General features: G+C 45.2%; 1 protein-coding gene across 3 annotated transcripts in view; it reads left to right on the plus strand.

Moving 5' to 3' along the window:
- Positions 1-5,642: 5,642 nt before the first annotated feature.
- Positions 5,643-14,001, plus strand: part of COL14A1 (collagen type XIV alpha 1 chain) — a 232,589-nt gene continuing 224,230 nt past the window's right edge. For 2 of the 3 annotated variants that reach the window (XM_081214279.1, XM_081214277.1), the window contains exon 1: positions 5,644-6,064. The gene's annotated coding sequence lies outside the window, so the exon portion shown is untranslated. Of the gene's footprint in view, positions 6,065-14,001 lie in introns of all 3 variants that reach the window. The other variant, XM_081214278.1, reaches the window with a different exon arrangement.

A 14,001-nucleotide genomic window follows, 5' to 3' on the forward strand; every position in this document is an offset into this window, starting at 1 on the left:
GTTTCTAAGCTAGAATTCTATGCATAGCCAAACTAGTAATGAAATTTGAGCATAGAGACATACAAGGTCTCAAAAATGTATCGATTTCCTGCCCCCCATGCCCTTGTCTTAGGATACCATTAGAGGATGTCCTTCCTCAGAATGAGGGAATATTCATCATCATCTCATTATCTATATGAGATGATGGATATTCACTAAACTTATTGTGGTAATCACTTCATGACATATATAAGTCAAATCATGATGGTGTATGCCTTAAATTTATACAGTGCTGTATGTCAATTATATCTCAATAAAACGGAAAGAAAAAATTAGGACAACAAAAAAGAGGGAGTAAAATTCAATCTAAGAAGATGTGCAAAATTGAGAACAGAGTATCCAGCAGAGGAGAGAACCCCCAGAATAATGACTGTGGTGTAAATAATTCATAATCCAGCTGTAAAGGGCAGCCATCCAGATGGAAGCAGCAAGACTCAGGAGACAAGCTGTTTGGAGCTGTCAGCACCATGCCTGCTGCTGTGGAACCACCTTTTAACTAGAGAAAACTCCTGGAGAAAGTATCAACCCAAACAAGGGAATGTACTAAGAAAGAGGAAGGCATGATATCCCGGAAATAGGGAAGCCAATCTTGGAGAAGGACAGAAGGAATTCCAAGTTTGGTAGAAAACAAAGGCCAGGATGACAACTGAGCAGCAGGTTTAAAGGAAAGCCTGCCTGGAGAAGAAGCGGTGTTTAAAAATATTTTTACCTGATATCGGTGACTTTTGGACATTGCACTGAGACGTTATTGGAAGTAGTTGGAAAGATTAGCAATAAGCAAAAAACAAAGCAAAGGAAAAAACAAGACAATTATTAACTTCAGAGAAAACCTAAAAGTAGAAGGAAAATGATCATAATACGTTATGATGCTTTTATGTGAATATTTGCAAAGCATAGGAATGGAAACACTGAATGTGGAGGTAAACATCATATTGGGAAGATAAAAGGGGAGAAAAGGGATGGCAGCCTGAAAGAGCTACATCCTCTTGTACCATAACGGGAAATATAGAAATGATGTGTAAAATTGATTATTAAACTCATAGCAGTACATACATTATATTGAGAAATATGGAGATTTGAAAATGTCAGAAAAAAAACTGCTAAAAGAGTCAAAGGTGATTACTTCTGGTGAGCAGAAGTAATATTTTTTAACACATTTTTAGTATTGTTTAAAATTACATATATAAATTATTTTAGTAAAATGTTATAAAAAAATTAAGTGTCCACGTGGGCTTTCACAAAAGTTTGGTATCCAAATGACTATCAGTAAAGGTTCTTCTTCTTCTATGTTATTATTATTATTATTATTGGAAAGAGTCTTGGCTTATTGTCAGATGATACTGAATCTAGTAATATCTGCCACTGATTCTTTCTGGGGATTTAATGCATGGGATCTCAGTTTCTTCATTTGTAAAGTGAAGGGGTTACCATATATATATATATTTATGGGGTTAAGGGGTTACCATATATAAGGGGTTTAAGGGGTTACCATATATATATATATATTTACCATATATATATATTTATATATATATATATAAAACCTCTTAGGCCTGCTCCAGCCCTATTATGTTATGAACAGGACCTATTTATGCAACATGCATACACTGACAGGTTCCTGTCACACATGCGAAACTTGGCTGCTTCTTTTTTTTTGCGGTACGCGGGCCTCTCACCGTTGCGGCCTCTCCCGTTGCAGAGCACAGGCTCCGGACCCGCAGGCTCAGCGGCCATGGCTCACGGGCCCAGCCGCTCCTCGGCATGTGGGATCTTCCCGGACCGGGGCACGACCCCGTGTCCCCTGCATCGGCAGGCGGACTCTCAACCACTGCGCCACCAGGGAAGCCCTTGGTTGCTTTTAAAGTCCTGACTTTGATCTGCGCCATGGAGCCCAGAAGATGTGGAATGTCTTACTCACTGGTTCAAGAACATGAAAGGTGATTGTGAGACAAAGAGGGGATTCCAGCACCACGAAGGACATTATAAGACAATATGATTTCAACCTCTGGAATGAGTCTTACCTTGCAGAGCTGATATAATTAAAATGGGATGATGTACTTGGATGCTCTTTGTAAAGTGAAAATCCTATACAAGCGTAAGCTGTATCTCTAGTATTGTTTGGAAAGGGGTCAGTGCACTCTAGTGGGGAAAGCTCTGGCCTGGGAGTTAAAACATTTGAATTCTAGTGTTGACTTTGCCATTAATCCCCCAGGTAAGTTTGACAAACTCTCTCATGTCTTTTATCGCAGCTTCAGGTTTGGTAAAATGAAGATGGACTTGGAGTTCTTCAGTTAGCAGAAAAAGAAATCAGATTTGGCAAAAATAGGGTAGCTTACAGAACTGAGACAAAAGCTTCAGGAAGGCCAGGAGCCAAAGATACTGTGGAGCTCTGGGCAGGGCTGATATTCAAACAATAAAACAACAAGATGGCACAGGCAAATCGGAATGGATACCAGTAGCCACACAGAGACCTAGCGGCACTCAGCTGATACACGGTGTCTCAATCCATGCTGTGACAAAATTCCACAGTCTGGGTAGCTTATAAAGGACAGAAATATATTTCTCACAGTTCTGGAGGCTGGAAGTCCAAGCTCAGGCAATTGCCAGCATGGCTGAGGGAAGGCTCGCTTGCGGGTCCCGGACTTCTCATTGTAGTGAGAAAGGGCGAGGGATCTCTCTAGGCAAGAATGCTAATTCCTGATAAGCGTTCATGATAAGCGTTCCACCCTCAAGAGTTGCAAGCAACTCCCAAGGCCCCGCCTCCTACAACTATCACCTTTGAGAGTCAGGATTTCAACATGTGACTTTTAGGGAGACACAAACATTCAGACCATAGCACAGGGGTTACCTCTTGAGCTGCTGCATCAAAGGGAAAGCTGGCGTAGTGATCCCAGGAAGGGGATGGTGGGGAGGACATACAGGGTGGTGGGGAGGCAGCTGTTTACCAACTGGCAGGGAAGTATTTCAATATTTTAACAGCCGGTACAGCTGTATTGGTGTGTTTCTGCAGGATGTCTAGATTTAAGGAGCTATTTATTGTTACTGCAGGCCTCACTGCTAGGATGAATCGAGATAAAAATTTAGCACTTTTTTCCTCCTCTTGTGTCCCACTGCGTTATACTCACATTTGAGGGAGAGAGTGTGTGGTTGGCCTAGTTGCGGGTTCCTGCCCACACTCGGCTAGAGGAGAACAGAGCATTCCGAAGGACAGCCCAGCCACAGCTGCATCCAATGGAGTGGAGGCACTTTCCTAAAATAAGTCAGGTCTTTGTTACTCTAAGGCGAGAATAACGTATTTGACAGCTGGTATGGCAGGGACATCAATCAGTGAGAAGATACTTCAGCCCTTGACTGGGGGCAGGATCCTGAAGTTTCTCTGATTTGTTGGGAGTTAACCTTTCGTTACCAGCTGTGCTGTTGCAAGATGAGGGCAAATACTAGGAGTCCCGGGGGTCAGCATGGAAGAGGGGGTGTGGACGTGGAGCCAGGATCCTGGGCCATGGTTACTGCTTATAGGTATAGCACATTATTATCAGTATGAACCTTCTGTAACCAAAGGAAGGGGGAATGGATAGGCTGAGGAAAAATCATAGCTGGCTATTACAGAGGGGTTGGAGTAGAACTGCAAAGAGTTAATGGTTTGTTGCTGAGTGTATAAGGAAATGTGTGGTGGTAATTTTGGTTTTCACATGGCTAGGAGATGGGGAGGGTGCTACTGGAATTTGGTGATGGAATCAGGAATAATAAATGTTCTACAATGTCTGGGACAGTCATGCCGACCTATCCAAAATGTCAAAGCATCTCTGTTGAGACAGATTGCAAGAGTTATCCGTAAGGGGCTACTGAAGAGAGGAGAGCCGTATGCCTTGGGCAGAAGGGAGATAAAGTCCTAATTTGGGTGATATAGTTGCCATTTATTATTTAGTATGATTAGGTCCATAAACACATCTGTCATTTAATCTGCATGACTATCCCCTGAGATATAATTAATGACTCTCTTCTTGTACACAAGGAGTCAGGCTCCTTGTGTATAAGGAGCCTAACTCTCGTTTGGGGGTGGGCCGAGGAAAGGAGATCTAACTAAAGTGGTCGTTTTCTCTAGCTATAAGTACTGAATTTCAGGAATTCTGGTCCCTCCGTGTCAATCTAGGATGGATGGATAGCTTTCCAGTTCCCGCCCTATCTCGAACTCCCAGTCACAGACACCAGGTGGCGCTCGCATGCTCGCAGCTCAGCGAATGGAACCCTCGGATTTAGACCCTGTCTGCTAAAAAGTCGCGCTGGCTGCCTGACCCGGGAGAATCACGTTCTGTGAAGCGCAGAAGCAAAACGGCGCCTAGCTCGGGCCCTGTCCTGTGGCAGACCTGAGGCCCGTTCGGAAAGGGACCGACAGACGCAGGGCGGCGGTGGGAGCTGCAGAGGGCCTTTTGCACTCCAATCGCAGGACAAGCGGGGAAGTTCAGAGCGTGGACAAAGGGATGCGAATACCAGCAAATTCGGGGAAAGCAGAAGAGGTGGCTTGGGAAGGTTAGAATATCCGAAGGACCCCCTTGAAAGGGGGTGGATGGGTCACAGCCCCTCTTTCTGTATTCTGGGCTGAGCAGGGTGGTAGCAGGTTCGGGGACCTTTTAAGAGCACCGCCTGCCCTTTCTCTCTTCGCCATCACCAGCCTTTAACGGTGGTGAAATACCCTCTGCAGTTTTCCAAGGCGAGAGGGTATTTTCTCACAAAAGTGGCTTCTTGATAAACACTTAGTTTTTATACCTCCCAGCTCCCAACATTTGTGGGCACACAACAAGCTGGATTGTAAAGACGCCGCGGGAGGGAGGCTGTTCGTGAGGTTAAAAAATGAGTAACGATGATGACTTTCCAAGGGGTCCCAGGGGATGACCGCGCAGGGCCGAGTCCCTGGAGACCCGGCGCGGGGCTCTGGCGCGCCTCGTGGGCTTCACAGCTCAAGCAGAGCCTCTCGGAGGGTGGCCTGCATGTATCAGAACCACCAGGGTGTTTGAATCAATGCAGAGTCCCTGGCCTCAGCCCGGACCTGTTGAAACAGGAACTCTGCGAGGGAGCATATGCAGTTTAAGAAGTCCAACCACCGGACACAGCCGACATTCGTCCTTTTAAACACCAAAAATGTCTTTTTCAACTTTCGCAGGTGATTCTCCTGCACATTAAAGTTTGAGCATCTCTGCTTTGGCATTTTATAGCCCTGGTTCAGAAGAAGGAAGGGAGGAAGGGTACCCCTTGTTCTTTTGGTTTTTTGGGGTGTTTTTTTTTTTTTTTTGGTGGTATCTTAGTTCCCTGACCAGGGCTCGAACCGCGCCCCCTGCAGTGGAAGCGCGGAGTCTTAACCACTGGACCGCCAGGGAAGTCCCAAGGCAGGCTACCCCTTTATAGCGGGTACCGGTCTCCCGAGCGCGGGGTCCCTGACGAGGCTGGTCTTAGGGAATGGGGAAGCGGACACACAGCACCTGCGTCCGCGAGGGCTCCAGACCTCGCAAAGCAGCCAGCCGCACGCTAGCCTCGGTGCGACTGGAGGGGCAAAAGCCGCTCTATCCCGGCACCGTTCACCCGGCTGCGGCCCGCACCTGGGGCGGCCGCCAGGTCGGGGCTGGCGCGCCTGCGGCGCTGGGCGGGCTCCTCAGAGCATCTCTTGTGGGGCCGGGCTGGAGGAGAAGAGGAGGAGGGAAAGGGGGGGTGCGTTAGGGACTTAGGCCTGCCTCCCACCTCCCCCCGCAGCCACCTTCCGCTCTATAATTGGCTGCCAGCGGGCCTTCCTTTCCTCTTATCTGATCCCGGGCGCCTAGCAGGAGGGAAGCTCTGGAGAGGAGGAGGCAGCTTTGAGCGGCCGGGAGTGGGGGCAGAAGCGGGTAGAGGAGAGGGAGAGAGGCTAATTGAAAGGGGCACGCGGCGGGAAGCGCGCGAGACCCGTGCGCCGCCCAGAACCAATTCGCGGCGGAACTTGGATCTTCCCTAGGCACGGAGAGGCCCCCTACCTGGGCTGGAATCTTCTCCTGCACAGGTCAGTTGCAATCTTTCTCCGCTCTTCTTTCGGGTCGGCTTTGCAAAGTCTATTCTTGAGGAAGGGAAAGTGGGAAGGGCGAGCCACCTGCAGACGCCGTGCAATTCCATGGACCTTCTCTGCACGCGCGCCTGGGATGGCCCGGGGACGTTTGAGGTGCGATGGGAAGGTGCACCCGTGTGCCTCTTCGCAGGGGTGACTGGGCAGGGAGATTGGTGGCACTGCGTGATGCAAATGCAGACAGTAAGATGCCCTGGGTTGCTCTCAGGTCCCCCTGGTACTTGGGCGCTGTGAGTGCTCGGCGGGAAAGAGCGGGTTTCCCCACTTCGAGACAGTGGAGACTCCAGAATTTCCGAGTAGAAGGGGCTTCGTAAAGGGCGGCCATTCCATTGAGAAAGGGGCTTAGGGATTGTTTTGGAGAGCTGTATATAAACAGAAAGCACGCTGTTTTTATTTAGATTGTATTAAGGGTCGCTTGGGAAAACAGTCGATGGAGATCATGGGGTACGCAACTCACCTAGATCCCCGTGGGTGACCCGCGCTGGGGACCAGGTGCTCGCGAAAAGAGGAGCAGGCAAACGCAGTGCCTCGATGCAGGATGTTGGCAGTAGTGATAGCTCTTCCACGTAGTGATGGCTCGTCCACGCCAGGAAACCCGGATGCTTCGCGCGTTTTACTTTGGTGTCTGGACCCAGGAGGTTGCAGCTTTCAGATGCACCACCAGACTGTGGTGCTGGAGGGTCTTCTCTGCCCTGGCTTTTCCAACCCCCCCACCCCCCACCCGCCCCTTTTTATCCCTCTGAACTGCCCGCGGCTTCAAGCGCTCTAGTACGCAGCGCCTGGGCGGAGGTGCATCTGGCCGAGCTTGGCTTTAGCGTGCACAGCGCACAGTCAAGACAGGGTTAGGACCCGGCCAAGAGGAGCCGGCGTTGTGCCGCTGGAGTGGCCTTAGTCCTAAGCAAGGGTCTGAACGCTGCCTGCAAGTAAAGGACACGGGCACTCTGATTCTGGAGCTGGGTTCTTGGGTCCTCTGTGGGAGGCTCCGCCCTGTGGCACGCGAAGTTCAGGATTGACCCAGGGTCGCGCACTGTGCTCAGGCTTTCGGCTTGTCCTTAGGGCAACTGTGCAAATGGAGCTTGCGTGCAGCTCTCACAGCGGCCTGGGTCTGCCCCTCCCCCCCCCACCCCCCGAAAACTACTTCTGGAGCTACAGCTGAGAGCCTCATTCCCTCTGGAAGTTTTGGATTCCCTTCTGGAAATTTTGGAGAGTCAGCTGCCTGCAGCAGTAGAAGGGGGTGGGAGGAGGCAGAAACAAAGAAATATGCGGATAAGACATTGGTGGCTCTGTGGGGAGCAGAAGTGAGAAAGAGTATTCCTGAAACTCCCCTCTTAAAGGCTCCGGGGCTCCTCCGCTACAGAGAGTCAAGGGGGGCCCTTCCTGGTTGCAGCATGTGATAAAGAGGCCCTGCTCGCATCCAGCAAACCGGCTTAAGCTGGATGCAGTGGGGAGAGCTGGTGGTGTGTTTCTGACAAGGTCGTCCAGTTCTGCCCACAGAGAACTCACTGGCAAATGTAAAATGAGTGAATGAATTAATGCATGGATAGCATTTGGATTTGGAGTTGCTTCAGAAGAGCAGCTTGGATGGATTTCCTTTGAACCTGGTCCCAAGGGTGTGGTTACTGTAAGATAGACTTCGGGATAGTATTTTTTTGAAGAAACAGCTTTATTGAGATATAATTGCACACGTGTGCAATTCGGTGGTTTTTTAGTATATTCACGGAGTTGTGCAACCATCACCACAGTCAATTTTAGAAGATTTTTATCACTCCAAAAAAAAAAAAATTCTGTACCTATTAGCAGAAACTCCCCATTTCTTCCCAACCTCGCCCCCCCCAACACCCTTGGCAACCACTCATCTACTTTGTGCTGACATTTCATGTAAATGGAAGCATACGATATATGTGTGGTCCTTTGTGACTGGCTTCTTTCACCTAGTAAAATGTTTTCAAGGTTTATCCATTATGTACAGGATACTCTCTCACTAAGCATTGGGCATCACCTCCTTCTGCCTGGGGAGCCCTGAGCCAGGACAGACCTGAACCTCCACTACATCCCTGACCTCCTGGGGGTCCCTTTGAAAGGACAAGAACCACACTGGTGAGGCCTCTCAGTAATTCCCTGGGAAGGATTCCTTGGAACCCATCAGGATTCCTGGAGCAGTTTTGGGCAGGTCCCAGGCTTTAGGATTGATGGGAGGAGTCCTTTGGCATTTTTCCTGCTGCTAATGGTCCAGCTGTGGATTTCAGAGAACTCTGGGCCTTCCATGAAAGTCTTGGTTTTTGGAATCAGCCAGGGCTGGCCTTAAAGAAAGGGCTGAGCAAATTCGGATGATTTGAGGGGCACCGGAACAAGCCCCAGCACAGCAAAAAAGGGCTCATTGGGGTACACTCCCTTTGACTCTTAAGTACTTCCTAGTGTCAGCTAGTAAAACACAAAGATCTTTTGCCTGTTTTAAGCTGAGAGTCTTTGCAATTATGTGACTCTAGAGCCACATTTGCTGTCGTTCTACTCCAAACTCAGCCAAATGACTGCTGTTTTCCAGGCCAGTCGAGTGTAACCCAAGGTTCCTTTAAAGGACAAGGGCCTTCCTGAATTGCTGCAGGCTGAGGTGGTGGTGTTTGAGCACCACTGAGCTAACAAATTATCTGGGATTATGACAATTTGTAGAGAACAGATGATAAATGACCAAGAGGAACAGCGGGACGGGTGGGGTGGGGGAGGGGAGAAGAGGAAAGTTTAAGGGAAAGGGACAAAAACAAACTTCCTCTTTGACAGATTTGCCCCTGATCGTGCTAGATGGCAAGAAAACAGTCTCCTCTTGTTTCTCCTCCTCTTTGGTAACTAACTAAATAAAAAGTGGCAGGGCCCCAGTTACTCTTCTATATAGAACAAGCCTTGTGAAGACCAAGCCTTATCCTGTTCTAGTGGGGAGATGGGTGTATGTAGTCGAGGAAGTGCTGACATGTGTTTCGAGTCCCTGTTGGGTACCTGCCCTTTTCTTTTTCAGAAACATGTTTAAGGCCCCCAGTTACTTGTGGAAGTAAATATTCTCCTTCTTTTAGATGTAAGATCACTGAGCTTCGGGGATATAAACTACCTCACCTGGGGTTGCAAAGCCAGCAAGTGCCAGATACATGATTAAGAAAAGTCTGTATGAGATTTGAACCCAGACTCCATTTCTCCGTCAGCTTCTTTGGTGGGGAAGGGTGAAGTGACCCTTCACTTCAAGGGTGTGTGACTGTAAATGGATGACATCAACTGAGGCCATACAAGTCTGGGAGCTGAAACAGAGGCTGGAAGGCAGAGAGGTGTGGGTGAAATCTACACTTGCTTGTTCTGTGCCCCTGCCCATGTTCCTTAATCTCTCTGGGCCTCAGTTTTCTCTTCTAGAAAACAGGGATAACATAGCTACCTTATGTTTTAAGGCCTAAAATGATTTAGTACAGAGTCGGGAAGACAAAACTGGTTTCTCTTGTCTCCTGCTTCTTTTTCCTTCTTTCTACCTTTTTTTTTTCTTCTTCCCACGTTTCCTCTTCTCTCTTTCTCTGCTCCGCTTTTTGAGTGGATTGTGACTAGAAAGGCACAGGAAATTCTCAGGAAATACTGAGAACTGAGTGTCTGTTTAAGTTGGGGCTTAGAGTCTAGACTCCACATTTCTTCAAGGTAATTTTTTAAAATTTAATTTTTATCTTATACTTCAAGGTAATTTTTTAAAATCAATGCTCTCGAAGAACTTTTCTGCCAGTGGGCCTTTGTTGAAGCTCACCGGCAAGGGTCCCTAACGTTTAATTTTAGGGAGCAGTGTTTAGTCTTTTTCCTCCCAGACATAACCTGGATTGTTTATAAAAATTGATCCAGAGGGAGGCCAGTCTTGGTTGAGTTCTTCTGAGTTTCATAGGTGGTGTCTATAACTAGAGGTACTCAGGGGATCTTTTACTGGATAAAGATTTCCTCCTCAATGGCTTTCTGTCTGCTTTTGCAAAGGGGAGCACACTGAATCGATATCAAAAAATGATGTTCTACTGTAGGTTTAGAATGGAAAATAAAGATTACTACTGTAGGAAACACAGAAGGAGCATCTGGCCCATACTTGGAAGATCAGGGAAGCCTTCCTAAAGGGTGAGATGTTTATGCTGAGATGTGCAGCTGCCCTTTATGCTGCTTGTAGATAGAGTTTAGTTAAAAGCGACTCTCATTTCTTTGACCAAGAAGCTATGTCAGTCCTTAAAAAAAAAAAAATGCTGGGTAATGGAACATTCCTGAGTCAAGGAAAGTCTCCAGTTTGCCATACTTTTGGAGTGGCTCTGCCTTCTGTCATGTAGGACTTACAGCAACCTAGTTTAAGACTGAACAGCTACATTTCTGAGGGTGACCTGCAGACATATCCCTTGCATTTGAGCCATTCACTGTGCTGCTATGATCCTACATGGGGTCTTTCTGTGAACTAGAAAAAGGTACCTCTGGGCAGACCCATACTATTGGGAGAAGAAAGCAGTATACTTTCCTCTGGAAAACAGTTTTTCATACAAGTTGGAGAGAGTGTCTGCTAATTTCAAGCATTACTTGCCCTAGGCCGATTGCAAATTGTGCAGTGCGTCAACTGTGAACTGTACACATCAGCTCTGGTCATTCAATCACTGATCATTAAATCAATCAATATTTATTGATTGACTATCATGCACTTTGAACTTTTTTGATTATGGGTCAAACTGCCCATCTAGATGTATTATGTTACCCAAGACTCAGAAAGTAAAGTTACTGGGGCCATGAAGTTAGCTGGAGAGTTACAATGGGACAAGAGGCCAATGCAGTCTGTTGGAGATTGATCACTCTTTCTAAAGATTTTTCAATTTTATTAATATTTTAAAGAAGCAAATTTTGGCCTTGTTAATTTTTACTCATATTTATTTTATGTATTTTTGGGTTTTATGCTTGTCTTTATTAATCCCTTTTCCAACTTAATTAGGATTTTAATTTGCTCTTCTTTTTTTGGCTCCTTTAAGTGGAAAATTAGATCATTGATTTTTAAATTCCTTCTTTTTTTATGTAAATATTTCTCACTAATCCTTTAGTTGCATCCCACAAATTTTCATGTGTTATCTTTTTATATTTTTTCCCTTACAACTATTTTTAAAATTTACATTGTGATTTCTCCTTTTACCCATGGATTAAATAGAAGCATCCTGTTTAATTTCCAAATATTTTGAATTTGTAAAGATATTTTATTATGATTGATATCTAATTTAATTCTGTTGTTGTCAGAAAACATACTCTGCAAACTTTGAGTCTTTTGGAATTTATTGTCTCATTTTAGGATGCAGAATATGGCTGATTTTATAAGAAATTTTTTTTAAAAAGAATGTTCTGCAGTTTTTGGATGTAGTGTTCAATAAATATCAATTACTAGTTGATAGAGTGGTTCACATCTTTATATCCTTACTGATATTTTGTCTAGTTGTTCAATCAGTTCCTGAGGGGATTGTTAACATCTCTAACTTTGCTTATTATTTCTTTCTTTGATTCTATCAGTTTTTGCTTTGTTATTTTGAAACTCTATTATTAAGCATGTACTCATTTATGATTGTTAACTTTTCTTGATTAATTGACCCTTTATTCTGAATTGTCCAGGACTTGAGGGACTTTTTTTTTAATATTTATTTATTTATTTATTTATTTAGGCTGTGCCAGGTCTTAGTTGCAGCACATGGGATTTTCATTGCCAGCTGTAGGATCTTTTAGTTGCGGCATGCGGGATCTTTTAGTTGTGGCATGCAGGCCTCCTAGTTGCGGCATGTGGGCTTCTTTGCAGGCTTCTTAGTTGCAGCATGTGGACTCTTAGTTGTGGTATGCATGTGGGATCTAGTTCCCCAACCAAGGATTGAACCCTGGGCTCCCTGCATTGGGAGCATGGAGTCTTATGCACTGGACCACCAGGGAAGTCCCAAGAGGCGTTTTTATGCAGAGTTGATTCCCCCTACTTGTGGCTCACTCTTTTCTGACGCACCCCTTCTCAATTTCCAGTCTCTGGCATTCCTGAACTCTTCGACCCTTTGACACTTTAGGCTAATACAGTTGTGGCTTTCCACTTGATTTCTAATCACAATGCCATGCACAGTGGGGAGTTCGCACAGGGGGAAAAAGGCTAGTCACCAAGCTAATAGTAACACAACTAGGTCTTTATTTCTAAATTAGAGTTGTTTTCTCCTGTGTCCTGATGCTAACAGAGAAGAGTGATAACCACTGACTTCCTCTAGGGTTTGTTTTTAAGCAGACCTCATTAACTAATCCTGAAGACCCTTTTGGTTATTCTGGGTATAAGGAGGGTGGTATTTTCACTACAGAGATGAAATAAGGAGTACTAAACATGTCAACACACTGGGCTAAGACGTTAGCCCTGTTTTTAGTCTTTGCTTTCTTATCTGTAAATACGTATGAACTAGATCATCAATTCACTGTAAAATTCTCCTATAAAATTGATATCAAAATATTAATAATGTAGAGTCCAGAAAGAGTTCAGAGTTAAAGGTCATTTTGTCCAGTTCTCCTGCCCACAAATCCAGGAATCTCTTCTATAACACCTCTCATGGGCAAAACTTAGCCAGCTTCTGCCTCAGAACTTCTAATAAAAGTGAAGAAGGCATTCGAGTTGTTAGAGAATTTTTATATCCAAATCCGCATCTCTGTGGCTCTGTCCATTGATTCGAGTACTATTTGCAGAAGCTGCACAAAATAATCTTGTTTTATCTTCTATGTTAAAGCCCTTCAAATATTTGAAGACATCCAATATGTGCCTCCGATTCTTATTTTTCCTAGGCTTAAATCATGCTTAATCATTCCCATTTCTTTCAAATCTTCTTTGCATGGGCTTGTCAAGTAAAACTGCTAAGTCTTCTTTTTAGTCAATGAATTGCTCTTAAGTCAAATCTTCCAGATCTTCAGATGGTTGATTATTTTGAACCTGTATAGAGCTGTCATCTGGAAAATGATAAAAAATGGATAGGGATGTAATTAGAAAAGTTTAAAGTAGTTCACCCATGCAAATAATTGTGCCTCTGTCATTATTTGGATCTTCCGTTTTTGCCTAAACCTTTATGCCCACATGAAGTTAGTCCCACAACCTTCATTAGATGGAGGAAATAAAGAGTTCTTTTTTTTTAATATTTATTTTGGCTGCACTGGGTCTTAGTTATGGCACGTCGGATCTTCATTGCGGCATGTTTAGTTGCGGCATGCAGGATCTTTTAGTTGTAGCATGCGGGCTCTTACTTGTGGCCTGCAGACTCTTAGTTGCGGCATGCGGACTTCTTAGCTGCGGCATGTGGACTTCTTAGTTGCAGCATGCACGTGGGATCTAGTTCCCCGACCAGGGATCGAACCTGGGCCCCCTGCATTGGGAACGTGGACTCTTACCCACTGGACCACCAGAGAAGTCCTGATAAAGACTTCTTGAGTCTTTTCCTCCTTTAGTATCTACCCAAGTAGTAAATTCATTGATGATTATCATTCTCTTTTCCTTTGTGTCCTTTCAACCTGTTCCTAACATGCTACTAGTTAGAATTTTTTGAGAGCTTCCTGAGTTTCTAAGTACATTATTTACATTATCACAATCATCCTATAAGGCAGATGTTCACTTGCACATTTTACTGATAAAGAAATCAAGTCATGGAGTGGTTAAACTAGTTAGTCAAGGACACCTAGCAAATTATTGGCAGATCTGTCTTCCTAGCTCCCAGTTTTCTATTCATACCTCCAGTTTCTGCTAACTCTTTGTTCTATTTCATACTTATTTCATTTAACTTGGCAATATATTTGCTTGCAATCTTCTTTTCAATAAAACTGTGAGTTGACTGAAGGCAGGGATCATATGGTATGAAATT

Source organism: Mesoplodon bidens (genome assembly GCF_964165515.1).
Source record: "Mesoplodon bidens genome assembly, chromosome: 16".
Taxonomy (NCBI): domain Eukaryota; kingdom Metazoa; phylum Chordata; class Mammalia; order Artiodactyla; family Ziphiidae; genus Mesoplodon; species Mesoplodon bidens.